Source organism: Triticum aestivum, chromosome 6D (assembly GCF_018294505.1).
Source record: "Triticum aestivum cultivar Chinese Spring chromosome 6D, IWGSC CS RefSeq v2.1, whole genome shotgun sequence".
Lineage (NCBI taxonomy): Eukaryota > Viridiplantae > Streptophyta > Magnoliopsida > Poales > Poaceae > Triticum > Triticum aestivum.
This window is the reverse complement of record NC_057811.1, coordinates 433,452,539-433,465,823: the sequence shown is the minus strand read 5'-3', so window position 1 is coordinate 433,465,823 and position 13,285 is coordinate 433,452,539. Positions and strand designations below refer to the sequence as shown.

Below are 13,285 nucleotides of genomic sequence, written 5' to 3'. Positions count from 1 at the left end.
TCAAATCGTTTTATTTTTCGCATATTTTCTTTTTATAGGTTATTAGTTTTCCTTTTATTTGAAAAAGTGTTCCAAATCTTCAAATTTGTTCAGACTTGTTAAAACAAAATTTAAAATTTAAAATATATTCTTCTTTTAGGATTATTTTTCAAAAATAAAAAAAAAGGTGTTTTCAAAATGTGTTTGGAATTAAAAAAACTGTTTTAAAATTTTGTTCAAGGATCCTAGTTTTTTTCAAATAACTGTTCACGCTTTCAAATTTCAAAATATGATTTCGGATCTAGCGCTGCTCTTAGCGTGCTGCGTTATAGACACCATCACACATCAGTTTCACTGGCTGGCACCCTTCGTTCATCTGCAGGAGGGCAGGAGTTTTCAATCCTTCGCGGGCGCATTTCTTTTTGATAATTAGCAACCGCCTATTGGCCTGCCCAGCGCGGCTCCGTGTGTGCGTCGGGAAATGTGTCAAATAGGAGCTCTCTCCCCACCACCATCGAAGTACGTGGGGAATAGGATCCGCCTTCGTTGATATAGCTATCCAACATGTCATGTTTTTTTTCTTTTGAAAACTGATGGACCCATTGGCCACATTATCGGGCCACAATGGGCCTCAGCCCGTCAATGCTCAAATCATGCACTTTCCCTCATCTGTGCAAGGCTGTCTTCAATGTGTAAGCTCTCTATACCTCTGGTGTAAGCTCTCAATACACGAGAAATAATTGCAAGGCTGTCATCAATGTGCTTGATGTTCTAGATGAAGATCGCTTTCTCTCTGCTCATGAGTATTTCTCCGACAAGTCGTCAAAATTCTTCATCGTACAATTAGAGAAAAGGCCGGCTACTGGGTGCAGTGTGGCAAGGTGCGAACTACACTAGAGGGAGACGAAAAATCTCGCTAATTTCATACCTTTGCCTTGGCCCAGCTGAGACGCAACAAAATCACAGCCCTTATAGTAGACGGAGTAGTTTCTCACATGTTGCGAAAATTTCAATCCTGACCAATTTCTACTCAAACTTACTAGGGTCCTCTTTCACCCCTTCCTAGGACTTCTCTGTGCAAGACCTATACCCATCACAAATTCCACAGCTAAGATCTCTAAATGACCCCTTCCTGGACAAGGAAATATTTGATGCCTTCTTCTTCATGTACGTGAATGCTAGCCCTGCCAGATGGCTTTGGGCTTGGTTTTCACAGAAGCTTTTGCCCTTGTTAAAAGAGAATTTGCATGATTTCTTTCTTGACTTCTACCACAATCATGCAGGCATCTCCTGCATTAACAGGGTGATTGTCATTGTATCCAAAAAAACTCAGATGCCACAACACCCTGTGGCTTTTGACCCATCTCGCTGCAAAATTGCCCTATCAAAGGGCTAGCAAAGCTCCTGGCCAAATGTCTAAAACCTCTCATCCCGCTACTAGTTCATGCTGACCAGACAAGCCTCTCAGGTAGAAACATATCGGAAAATTTTCTCTACGCGGCTGTCATCCTACACCGTGCACGCACAAAAGCATCCAGGATGAGTTTTCGTATTGTCACATCTTACAACGCTTGCTTTGTCACTTTCTACCCTAAAAGGACCAGTATGAAATCTAGTGAAAACATGGAAATATTATTTTATTTGGTCATGGGATACACATGATCCAATGCAGCTGCATTTTCAACTTTACAGGAACTCTAGAAAACTGCAATCACACACCCACAACTAGCAAACTTTCTTTCTCTAACAGATTTTTTTTGAAAATTTATGAGCAGTTCGGGCTCTGATTGCCTAGGTCGTGTGGTGCTATGGCTTGCTTGCGGGCAGTGGATGTCGAGGCGATGGCCGCGAAAGGTGGTGAGGGTGGGTTGTGCATGGCACACCAGCTTGGTGGATGCCGGGGTGGCGGCCCATGTTGTGTCGGCCGCCTTGGTGTTAGGTGGTTTGAACAACGCGGTGTTCTTGCGGACGCTATCTTCACCTTCAATGTTGGGGCAGCCTTGACCTACTCCTCCCATAGCGGTCTGGTTTCTCTCTCCTTCACCAGCAGTGTCGTTCTGTGGTGTGGTGGTGCGGTACCCCTTTGGGTTCATTTGGTGTGATGGTGAGTTTGGGGTTGCATGTTTCTTGGTTCCCTCGCTCCTACAGCTGATGGGGGACTTTCTACTCCGATTTTCCCTAATAATCTGAAAAAAACTTTCGTCTTCTATATGAATAGACAGAGATCCTATCGTTTTCTCAGAAAAAGAAACTCTTCGATACTTCTTAGGCATATCTCTACGACAAGTAGTACATTTCACTAGTCCCCATACATATTATCAAAGTAACTACAAATGCATTAGCACTAGAAGTAAGAAAATGCAATCTTGGGAAATTTACTGCAGGGGTTTATCCTCCTAGCTCACCAAATGGTATTTTTTAATTCTATCCTCCTCTCACCAGTACTCGTTAGTATTACGTGTTGATGCATCATGTGCCCCCACGGAGCGTATCAGAGCGCGGGGGGATTTTGCTACTATATAGAATACATTGTGATCTAGGCCGTATGTCAGAATTATGATTCTACCCAAAATCATCCCAATCGAAATGGTTTCAGTGACCCGGTAACCTAAACCTAACAACTAGAGTAACTTATTGTCCCAGCAAGCAATCTGTGTAGCTAGTGACTAGTGAGAGATGAAGAGTAAACAGAAACTTTTCGATCCTTCTGCTTTGGTTATCACGCTTCATTAGTCACTCTCCCTCAACGTCAAGCTAGGGGCGGTTAGAGGTTGTGCTGATGGTAGGAAGTAATTAAGTCGCAAAGAAAGCTGAGAGCAGAGCTCGAGAACATCATTTCCACACTCTGAATATTAATTGGTACAGCTAAAACAAAGATGAATTATGTACACCACTCAAGCCATGGATCATGTTACCATTAATTTGGTTTCGTATATGCTCTATATTTGTTTCGTTTCTGATCATCACAATCGCACCATGGTGCGAGGATCATATATAGAGCCTTGTTCCGTCTACTTGTATGCAGTACATGCGCACATGGAGCACTTCACGCTGCCATACAACTACCACTTCGGCTTATGCTTGTTCTTGGCTCTCCTCCTCCATGCCGTCCTACGCGCCAAGAAGCCTCGCCCGAGGCTGCCTCCCGGCCCGTGGCAGCTTCCGGTCACCGGCAGCCTGCACCACCTGCTGCGCGGGCTCCCACACCGCACCATGCGCGACCTCTCCCTCCGCCACGGCCCGCTCATGCTGCTCCGGGTGTGCGAGCGCGTGGCCATCGTTGTCTCCTCCGCCAAGGCCGCGAGGGAGATCTACAGGGGCAACGAGGCCGCCTTCTCGGAGCGGCTAAGCAGCCCGGGCATCGACGAGCTCTGCAGGCATGGCCAGGGGATCGTCTTCGCGCCCTACGGCGACCACTGGCGCCTGCTCCGACGGATCCTCATGACAGAGCTGCTCAGCGCGCGGCGCGTCGAGGCGTTCCGACGGATCTGCGAGGAGGAGGCGGCCCGCCTCGTCTCGTCGCTTCGGGCGACGTCCGACGGCCGGCTCGTGAACATCGACGAGCGGCTCGACGAGTTCATGACAGACTCGGCCGTGCGCGCCATCTTCGGGGACAGGCTGCCCGATAGAGCCGCATTCCTGAAGATCGTCAAGCAAGGAGTGGGCCTGTCGTCGCTGTTCGACCTCCGGGACCTCTTCCCTTCGTCGCGGTTAGCTCGGCTTCTGCCGCGCAGCGGCAGGGCGGAGCGGCAGCGTCAAGACACGTTCAGGCTCATGGACAACATCCTTAAGACCCAGGAGGAGAGGAGGATGGGTAGAGATGGAGATGACGAACAGGACATGGTCGATGTGTTGCTGAGGATCCAGAAAGAAGGCAACATGCGAGTTTCCCTATCCGACGGAGTCATAAGGGCACTGCTCATAGTAAGCTCTATCATCTTAAAACCAAAGTTTCAAATAACACTACATAACGCTAATCAGAAGATTTAGCGCTAAATTAATTGCGCTAACACTACATAATGCTAAATGGTTTAGCATGATGCCCCTCTATTTAAAACCATGCTTAAAGCTTGAATGTTTTCCGTTTATTATGCACCATCACAAAGTTTCACCGTTGTTCCAGATTTGCCAATCCTAAATTGAATGAAAACAAAGTTTGCATCAACCCATTTTAGCTAGGAGAGAAGAGACGATGCCCTAGTCGGAGAGGGGGGCCGCCCCTTTCTTTTGATAAAAAGGTGGGGTGTGACTAAATCTCACTCGATCGAGATTTTACTCATCTGACATCAGCATAGGCTGTTTTTCCTATTTTACCATTTCTTTTTTTCTCTCTATGGCCAACGAAGCGATGTGAAACTGTAGTTGCATGGCTGACAAAGAATGTGTTGTTGTAGTTGCACGCGACAAGGATGTGTAGTTGTAGTTGCATGACTGACAATGATGTGCAACTATAGTTGTGTCTGAAAAAAAAAGATAAAAATAGAAATCAAAGAACGATGTAAATCATGCACCAAAGGATATAAAAAATCTGTATGAATCTCCGTGTGAATGAGATGGTTATAATGTTGATTAAGATTTAACTAATCATCAGTTGATTGAGTATTAGCAAATATGTAAAATTATGCGGTTCCCATTCAAGTCACGTTATGTCTTCTCTTTTCATTTTTGTAGCCCTCTGTAACTTGAGATGTCATATAGCGACCATCTAGATCGAACCTTCTTCTTTGATAATTTTACAGTCTTCTGATCAATGCTACTTATATCCCAACAGGATGTCTTCGGTGCCGCACTTGACACCACAACTACTATTCTACAATGGGCGATGGCTGAACTAATGTCAAACCCAAGGGTCATGCAGCGGGTGCAATCCGAGGCAGATTATGTTCTCGCAAGACATGCCACGGTACAAGAGGCATCACTAAAGAGCATGCACTACCTCAAGGTGGTTATTAAAGAGACCTTGCGACTACACCCTCCTGCGTCGCTCTTCCCTAAAGTGTGTGCAAGACTGCAAGATTCAAGGATACGACATACCACGGGGGGCTACTATGCTAACCAAAACATGGGCAATCTCTAGGGACCCGAAGTATTGGTATGAGACAAAAAGGTTCATGCCAGAGAGGTTTGAAGGCAATGGTGTTGCCGACTTTAGAGGTTTGGACTTCGAGTTCACTCCTTTCGGTGTTGGGCGGAGGATTTGCCCTGGGATTGATTTTGCATATGCAAACGTTGAGATTGCAATGGCTAGCCTTATTTACCATTTTGACTGGGAGCTGCCTCCCAGAGTGGACCCAAGGGAAATAGACATGACAGAGGTGTTTGGAGCAACCGTTCGAAGGAAGGCCGAGCTATTTCTGCATCCCGTTCCTCGTATCCCCCTGTAGACGAATAGCATTTACAAAACCACATGCTCTTTAATATAAGTAGCTATGTACCTTGTGTGATCATAATATAAATTTCTATAAAGTACAGTTTGATATGCATATTTAAAAAACATGTAGTGTTTTACAAGAATACCCCTACACATTGTGTATTTTTGTGTCACAAAATGGATTTCATAATGTCTTACTCCTAGACTATCTGTACATATTTGCTCCGGTCTACAATGCCCTTATCTATGACAAAGGTCAATAATGGTCAAAATATTGCTTCGTGTACTCCCTAACACACCTATCATACTCCCTCCGTCCATGAATAAGTGTACTTCTAGCTTTTGTTTTAAGTCAAATTTTTAGAATTTTGACCAACATTGTAGAGAAAAGTAGCAACATTTATGGCACGAAATTACTATCACTAGATCCGTTTTGAAATTTACTTTTATAATATACCAATTTGATGTCATATATGTCACTACTCTTTTCTATAAAGTTGATCAAAATTTTAAAACTTTGACTTAGGACAAAATCTAGAAGCACACTTATTCATGGACGGAGGGAGTAGGTGATTTTTTAAGGAACTCATTTATTGATCTCCCAATAATGTCTACATCAACGCAACGGACACAACCCACCAAATCCACATTCATAACCTTTATCAAAAAAACAAGGCGAACTCTTCTATTGTTCACTTCTTAGTTGGGAAATTTATTTTTTGTCGGGAAAAAATGCTTTTTGTACGGAAGTTCGCCTAAGGTTTTGGTTACCGGTCGGTGAATTTGGTTACCGTGCAGTAACAGTGTTTCTCAATCCCTCATGGTAAATATAGTTACCAAGAAAAAAAATGAGTTTTTTGAAGAAGAAAAATTAAACGCCATCTCTATGTAACATAACACCACAAACAATGAAACAATGGTGAAATGGTAAATTGGTATGCTGCTCACCTAGAGGTCACCAATTATACTCCGGGTGCATGCTACTTTTTGTTGTTGTTGTTAATGTTGTTTTAGATGCACATATCGCAAACGACAAAATATAGTTGGCAGCATGGGTCAAACCAACGACATGGAAGAACGGAATGAATGTAGAAGCTGAGACATTGTGTTAGTAGCAATATTTAATACTAGAGAAGTTGGATACATATCTATATCGATATAAGAAAAATTGATTATAAATTTTGTCCGAAATGCGTTCGGTATTTTGTGGTTACCGTGGGTTGGGAAGTTCTCCTCATCCGTGACGAAATTGTCACACTTTTTGTCCCGAAGTTCATTGGTTAATGTCATGAAGTTCACTTCATGCAGTTAAGAGAGGTTACTTCCACTTGAATAGTTGAGCAAAGGTTGCAAAATAGTTAGATTGTAAGTGATTGCAGTATATATATTGAAAATCAGTAATTTACCAACAAAGATGGAAAAAAACATCTCAACTCAGCACTTTGAAACTGCTTTGAAGATGAGATTGCCCATGGATTAGGGTGTCTTGAGAAATAAATAGTTGATTATCCAAATTATTTATGTTTAGTTACCCAAAATAAAACCTATCAGCTTAGCATGGTTCAACGCAAAGGCAACCGACGAAGAATGTACATCAAACATCTCAACTCAGCACTCTGAAACTTTTTGAGGATGTACATCAAACATTGATGTGTATCTATAATTTTTGGACCCCAATAAATTCCGAACATTCGGATTTTAAGCATGTCATCCAGAACATTTTTTGATGGCAACTTTAGTTGATGCGAGATGGCAACTTTAGTTGTTAACATAGCAACTTTGTTCCAGTTCGTTTTTTTGTCAAAAAATTGCCATGTTGCCAACCTCGTCCGAACTAAAGTTGCCATAAAAAACGTTCGGGGTTCACATGTTTAAAATCCGAACGCTCGGGATTTATCATTCCGTAAAAAAATAGAATGTTTAAACATCTTATGTATTTTCTTTAAAATTGATCTCATTGATCTCACCTAAATTAAGATCCTATACTAGTCTCCCCGCACTTACACTTCTCTTCTTCCTCAGAGAGATGCATGGTTCAATGCAAAGGCAACCGACGAAGAATTACAGCTACTGCGGTTTAAGAGTCAATTTTGGGCGCCAAAAGAAGTGATCCATCTCGTAGGGAAAGTAGACGAGCACGTCCCGTGGCGGGCCCTTGCAAACCCCGCGAACCCTCCTCGCCGCCAGCTCCAGCATGAAGTACCACGACCAGGAGCTCTCCTCCGCGCCCGCCATCCGCACGAACACGAAACCGCTCTTCTCGCCGAACCACCGTAGCTCAAGCCTTTCACTCCACACGTCATCCTGGTGGATGCTCTCCGGCTCGACCAGCACCTGCATGGACCAGCCCTTGCCATCGTCGGAGTCAGACAATGTCCAGACTGATATATGTAGCCCGGCGGCGGTGAGCAGTTGCGGCTGCCTCCCTTGGCCGTCCGACACCAAGAGAACCTCCCCCGGTCTGCGCCCGAGGAGCCGACTCTCCGCAGTTTCCATCGATCTTCGTCACGGCCGTGTTAGAAATTGTGGGTATGCGGTCTACCCTCTAATTCCTCTGCCTTTTCCGTGGTGCCGCTCACAATGCATATTGAGGCTAGAGGGTAGGGACCTATTTATAGACTCCACTTCCAGGTGTTTTAAAATTCCACCTGTTTCCGGAAAGATCTGTATGACTCCTGAACAATGTTACCAACCACGATAAAACATGTCAGTTTTTTCGAGTCTAAATATACTAGTCCCTAGCACACATGTGTGAGTCATGTGCCATGATTAGATTGTATATGTGAGATCAACTTCAAATCTTAATCATGTGGGTCAACAGGCTGCAGAGCCGATCCTGCAAAACAAACCCAACTCTTCCACCCTGTGATGTCCCGGGAAAAATACGTACGAACATATAAATTCCAGTAGAGTCGATCCCTATTAATTCCTCTATTGTATTCCATCACAATCGTCCTTGGCACCTCGAGTATTACATCCCCGAGTGAAATTCCGCATCAATTATTCCCTGTCATAAACATTAATAATATGAGTAATTCCATGTTGAGTTAAATAAATAATAACCATGTTGAATAAATGTTGAAAGCCACAAAAATATCCAACATCTCCCACTTGGCTGAAACATATTAATCAATAAACGAAGTTCCATGTGTAAACATGTTTTGAAAAGAATTCCTGACTATAGTCAAGTGAACCTGCACTATATTAGTATTATTATACAAATAAATGAAATATACGTACCTGAGTTTAATCATTCCACACCTCGTGTATACAATGGTAACTTCCTCAGTGTGTTTGCTTTTAACCATAAACTACAAAATAATTGATAGGTTGTGATGCACATTCCACGATCATATATGATGTGTGAAATTCCCTTAGCGACACATAATTCCTTCCACCGCCTGAATGCGCGACAATAAATTCCGGTAGCTAAGGTTGATAGTATAATGAAAATATATACAAATTCCAATACCATTTAGTATCCCTTTTCCCTCATGAGTTCAAACATTATTCCTCACTGAGTATGATTTCCCTTATCAAGGTATTTAAAAAAAGTTTGCAATTTTCCATAGAAAACATTTCAAAATATTCCCTATGTAGTTCCACTCCCAAAACATAGGAAGCTTCAAATATTCCTTTCATATGGAAGTTACAATATGGCCAAGCTTTCACTTCCATCAATGTGACTTTATCATTGCAAACAACAAGAACAATGTTACATAAATAATAATGCAATTTTCACTTACCTTTGTACATGGTCACCTCACTCCATTTATAAGACCATATGACCTGCTATTCCATTGATGTGAAGCTTGTTTCAAGACCACAAATTGATATATTATGTTGCAAACCTCATATTTCCTCTTTGTCCAAAGATTTCCGTCTACAACATATATGATTATTTTCCTCCTGATTCCAAACATATGGGTTGCGGTTGTTTGGTAAAAACAATAAGTTCCCAAACTTCTATCTTTCCTCGTTGAGTTTCTTCCCGCGTTACTTCCACCCATACCGTGCATTGATAGAAAATTCAAGCCTTCTTAAGAGACTTTAGTTATTCCTCGAAAAGATTTAGAGTGACTTCCCCCAACAACACATGCTAATTATGTAGAAATGATATTCCAAGTTATTTCCTCCCACTTATCCTAAGCTTATTAGTATTGGGAGTTTCACTTGTATTTTCCATTGGGGTCAAGATTATATTCTAGTATAATTGCCAATAATTCCACCATTATTCATAAAAATACTGGCTCAAACTTACTTTCCACCAGTTTTCCTTTTCCGGATAAAAAAATACCCTTACCCACTAGAATAACAATTAACAAATCCTGGTGTGTGTTTTGTAGTAATTGAGAACTTCCTTTCAAATAAAATAGTTCCTTCCAGTCCAGTCCACAAACCATAAGGAGTGGTTGTAGCTAGATGAAAAATGGTATAAATGCAATATGTAATGCTTCCTACGAAAAAAAGTATCAAAGATATTTACTTCCTCCACTCAATTGTGAAGTATACGGGAGTATTAAAGATATTCAATTCCTCCAATCATGTGAAGTATACAATATATTACAATGGTGAATGAAGTTCCATGCTCTTATTCAATTGATATATTCCCGAAGTGTACTTCCCCCACCAATTAGTTGTTCAGATTTTGATATTCTTTAATCAACTGAATTTCCACTTTAGTACAACATGTGAACATCACAATAAAACCTTCCAACTTGTATAATGAGAGGTAAACATATAACCATATAAAGTGCAACCATCGATGAGTAAAAATAAATAAACAATCTGACCTATAGTGGGAATGCAAAAATTAATAAATACCATAAGTATATAGGAAAAATGATGTGAAGATTTTCCTTCCACCTTAAGAAAAGGCGTGCAAGTCAAATACCCATTATATATGTGCTTTAGAAAACCAAATTCCTCCCACTAAAGTTTTGAATTCCGTAATCAGTAAGCCACTTGATTCAGTTCCATGATATGTGACCAAGTCGTCCATGACAAACATAATAAATCCCAAACATGTGTTCCCATTATCAACATTCCTCTCTATGGAGTCATCTTCCCCAAATAACAATTTGGGTTTCTAACTTCCAATGGACCATCAAGAAAGAATAGACCATCGTGTGAAATTCTGTAATGCACTAATTTTATCATTGAGCAATATTTCCGCTCTTCCTTTTCCAAATAGTATTTCATAAATAATGGGTTCCAAGATAGAACCATAAATTAAAACCCTACACAATGAAGTTGCATATAGTGTGTCGTATAACAATAATACTTTTCCTCCATCAAGGAGTTTCATGGCAAAATTTCTAGTTCCAAAGTGTATAAGATTTAGCAGCAATGGCAAAACACACAATATATATAATTTCCTTTGGTACTGTTAGGATGTCAATATAATTGCTATTGTATTCCAGCAATATAATACATAGAAGCTTAAATCCACATTCCAACTATTTGAAAAAAGTATTGACATATATTTAATGCAAATATTAACAATGTGCATACCGTTAACTGAGAGCAAAATTTCCTTAATTTCCCAAGGAGTGGTTCCCATCTTCCTCCATAAATAAGTGATTGTCATAATAGACACTTTTTGAATTCCTTCTCATGCAAGGTTAGTATAATAGTGTATCCATCAACAATAATTTTCCTCCACAATGGAGTTTGTGGGCATAATTTACAGTTCCAAGTATATTAACTTTAGCATTTCCTTGGAATTGCTTGCATGGACGTATGTGATATATAACCAGAATGCACAACATGACTATTCTGAAAAAGTAGTTGTAAATGAAAAACAAAATCCGTGCATACAACTTATAGACATACCTTCCTCTTTGCCAATTGATTTGATAAAATATTATATCTTCCTCTTCGAGGTGCAACCAGTAAAATTTGGTCAAATCCTTGCCTCGGAGAGTTTCAATCTTCCTCCATAGAAAAAATAATGTCCCATATTGCACAGTGTCAAATGAAGTTAAATTGGAAAATCATTTATTTTGATCAATTTGGCAGAGTTAGAAATAACCGATATAAGCCAGCAATATGTATTTTCCAAGAGACATCAACCGAAAAATGAAGGCAGTATTCCAGATTGCACTAATTTTCCATGCAATTTGTTCACTATGATATGAACCTGACATAAGTATGCAAGCCATTTGACACCTATAATACATTTCCTTTTCCTCAATAGCGGCTTTCTGAATTTGGCCTTGTCCAGTTTGTTTCAATCAATAATGTGATGGATAATTTCCACGGAAAATACAATCATAATATTCCATCTTCCAAACTGTGATATTAAATTTATGGATTGTAGATAACTCAGCGAACGGAGGGAAAAGTGTTACCAATTGTATATTAGGCGAAGACAGATGCTGAAATTACACTGATTAATTCCTTGTGCTTTCTGTCCCAAATCAGGGTGTGCACAAGTATTAAGACAATCAAGTACCAGCCTTCCTCGTTATATTCTGATCCTTATAGACAAATAAAATAGTCGTGGACTTCAGCATGTAGATGCGTATGTAAGAATAAATTCCTTGCTCCACTGGTAGAAAAAAGCCCTTTAGTCCCGGTTCGCAACAGCCTTTAGTCCCGGCTGTGCAACCGGGACTAAATATGCGCGACTAAAGACCCCCCCTTTAGTCGCGCCTCTTACGGACCGCGACTAAAGGCTTTAGTCCCGGTTCTTGTGGCTGACCGGGACTAAAGGCCAGTCCACGTGGGCGCCCGTGGTCCGTCGTGGCGGAGGACCTTTAGTCCCGGTTCTCGTGGCCAACCGGGACTAAAGGCCTCCTCCGCAGGTTTAGGGTTTTAGCCCCCCTAAACCTGGTTTCTTTTTAGTTTGGAGTGTTTTATTTCTTTTATATTTTATTTTGTGTTTTATTTTAATTTTGATAAAGTTTCAGTACACATATTCTACGCTACTATATACATGCATATGAAATTTCAAACAAGAAGAATTCAAGAGGAATATATAATATATATTCAATCTTGGGTGACCATATACAACTTCGAACAAGTTTCCATACACAATTAGGATGGATGACCATATACAACTTCGAACAAGTTTCAATCTCGGGTATGCATATAAATTTCTTCGTCCTCGGTATAGTGTTCTCCTTTAGGATTGATGACTTCCCTCATGAAAAATCCTGCTAATTCTTCTTGAATTAGTCGGAAGCGAGCTTCTGGACTAAGCCTCCTCCGCAAGTTATCCGTCGCGTTCCGCACGCTATCCGATGCCTTCCGCTCAGAGGTGTGTCTCCGGATGTTCTCACAAACATAGTATCCACATAGATTGGTCCCCGGTGGCTGCTTATCCACATTAACTAACCTTCTGAAATCTAGCTCATGTTTGAATTCATCGACAATTTCTTCTGAGAACCGTCTCCAAACCCTACAGGGCAAAGAAAATTAAATGAACAAGGGAGTTATTAGTTAGTTGATATTAGGAAATGAACGAAAGAGACCGATCGATATAGAGCTCAAATGATTGAAAATAATTACTTTTGCAGCATTTTTCTCATGTCGGCCCAACGCTTTGGATCCGAATCCATAGAGTCCATGATTAGAACTCTGGAGGTGTGAAGTTCAATATTTAGCAGAATCCAGTGGAACCTGCGGACACGTTACATGCACAGTCATGCATAACTCATCGATTAGACATACCATGCATGGAGTAAACAAAAGAGAATGGGCACAAGAGAGAAACACTCACCCAAAATGGTAAGGAAATAGAATATGACTTTTGAGTTGATGCTTTCTAAGAAACTTGTACAAGTCTTTCTCCACGTCTTCGGGGTGATGTTGTAACACATGTCCATTAACGATATGTGGGTCAATGAACCCAACATCATGGATGTTTCTTATTTTGCATTCCCAAATCTTCAATCTGCATAATAGCGTACACAACAATATAGTTAGGAC

The 13,285-nt window shown here is 41.0% G+C and overlaps 1 pseudogene; it reads left to right on the top strand.

Annotated features, from left to right (window-relative positions):
* The first annotated feature begins 2,939 nt into the window (after window positions 1-2,939).
* LOC123141859 (desmethyl-deoxy-podophyllotoxin synthase-like) lies at window positions 2,940-5,622 on the top strand (annotated as a pseudogene).
* Window positions 5,623-13,285: the final 7,663 nt, after the last annotated feature.